The 2,055-nt window shown below is 41.5% G+C and overlaps 1 non-coding gene across 1 annotated transcript; it reads left to right on the top strand.

Moving 5' to 3' along the window:
* The first annotated feature begins 850 nt into the window (after positions 1-850).
* Positions 851-923, top strand: trnak-uuu (transfer RNA lysine (anticodon UUU)). Its single transcript has one exon. It is a non-coding gene; the product is annotated as a tRNA-Lys (tRNA).
* The last annotated feature ends 1,132 nt before the right edge of the window (positions 924-2,055 follow it).

Genomic DNA, 2,055 nt, shown 5'->3' with positions numbered 1-2,055 from the left:
TTAAGAGGCAAAAACGACACCTTATCAAAACTAATATTAATTAAAATGACATCACAACAAAAGTGGAGCCTTGAGTGAATAAAATTAGTTTTCATTGGACGTCTGTGTCTCCATAACTTTGTAGGTGAAAGAGAGAGGATTGTGATAATTTGCAGGTGCTTCTCGGAAGTACGTTGGTGGTACAGGCGCTTTCCAAATAATTGAGTCGGGTTTGAATCCCAGCCAGTACAAACCCAAATCTTTTCAAGATAATTTGTGGTCCGCTAACACATCTTTTGAAACACTACAACAGGTAACACCCCGTGTAAAACATCTTGAGCATCTGTTAAAGCCTGAGTTTTACATACTGTAACGTAAATAAACGTTAGTGTCTTCCGGTGTGTGAGCCAATTTCTCCAAAAAAATATTTGTTAGTCTGCCAGGAGGCTGTGCAAGGTGTTATAAAATAGAATTTCCAAAAGACAGGCTCCCTAAGCTTAACATCAAGGCAGAAAAAATGCTGTTTTCTCTACAGAAATGCTCTTTACATTTCTGCAATGTTGCAACTCCCTTTATAAACGTATACAACCATAACCATAACAATAATGTTGTTGATTAAAAGATTTTATTAAATGTGAAAAAAGGTCAAAATGCTATTGAAAAAAATTAGTAATGTGAGGAAAGATGGATTGTGGGAGCCCCTTAACTACCCATGTCATGCAGTATTTCTCACTCATTCTACTGGGAGTGGTGCCGTCGCTTCTGGATAAAGTCTGTCAGTGGTCATTCCAGACGGGTCAGGTATGACTGCTCTTCGGCACAAGAGACACGTGACTTGCGAGGATCCCGACAGTGTCGGCGTCCTTTCAGAGCCCGGATAGCTCAGTCGGTAGAGCATCAGACTTTTAATCTAAGGGCCCAGGGTTCAAGTCCCTGTTCGGGCGCTGTGCCGTTTTTAATTCTATTGTGAATGTCATTCTAAATAGTCTTTTATCTTTCACTCTTCTAGCTTTACTGTGGTTATTTTAAATGTCCATTACTTGTATTTACAGTAGTGTATTTAGTGTTTCATTTCACAAACCGAAAATGTTCAAGTAGATCTTGTCACTCTACTCCACGTAATCATCTAAATTAAATCACAGTAGAGTACAGAACACGCACTGAGGACCTCACTCAGTGAGTACTCTTGAATACGACAAGAGGAAAGGCACACTGCACATCTGCAGAACATCACGTCCGAGTTTACAGTGACAGCAGAGGTTGGAAGCGACGTAGTGTTTTAATACTCGCTCGCTGAACGATCTCTCAAGAAACCTCGGTGGAGATTTAACGGGTGTCTAATAATCACGTTCAAAAAGATGACGATAAGTTTTTTTTTTAACTAGGTAGCCTTAATGGCAACACGGTGTGAGTAGATTTTAAAGCAGCTGCAGAGTACCCGTAATGGCAACACAGTGCTTTGAGTTCGGCTTTTCTTATTTCTTCTGCAGAACCAGTGGAATCGGAATATACTGATCCGCATAAGAAGCGCTTTCGGGTTCTGATCATTTTTATTGAACGCTGCTCTAAGTACCACAGGCAAGATGGCTGGTGGTCTAAGGCGTTGCGTTCAGGTCGCAGTTAACCCTGGAGACGTTTGTTAAAATCTCACTTCTAATAAAGAGGTCTTTCTCGTTAGAGTAGAAACGATAGAAGCCTTTCTCGCATTTCACGTGTTTAATGTTAACTGTCTCATTGGTTGCCTTAGTGATTAATGGCTCTTCTCCCTCGCAGGGTGACGGCAAACTTCTTCAGAGAGGGAGTCTCCCACGCACGGCTTTTCTTTATCAAGAGCTGAGACAACAGAAACAGACTTCAAACTGACATGAATTACTTCTTGAGCGTTTATGACCGTCTTTAAAAGCTGAGAGCAGGTGAAAAAGTATTTGGAAATGAGGAAATAACTGCTGACAGTAAACAGAGCTGATGCTCAGCTGCAGACAAGCGCTCCTCGTTAGTATAGTGCTGAGTACCCCCGCTTGTTGCGCGGGAGACTGGGGTACGTTTCTGTGACAGGGCACTGGTTTAATTTTTTAA

The sequence above is a fragment of the Lepisosteus oculatus genome, chromosome 14 (assembly GCF_040954835.1).
Source record: "Lepisosteus oculatus isolate fLepOcu1 chromosome 14, fLepOcu1.hap2, whole genome shotgun sequence".
NCBI classification, from domain to species: domain Eukaryota; kingdom Metazoa; phylum Chordata; class Actinopteri; order Semionotiformes; family Lepisosteidae; genus Lepisosteus; species Lepisosteus oculatus.
The sequence above is the reverse complement of the archived record's forward strand: the minus strand, read 5'-3'. Positions and strand labels throughout refer to the sequence as shown.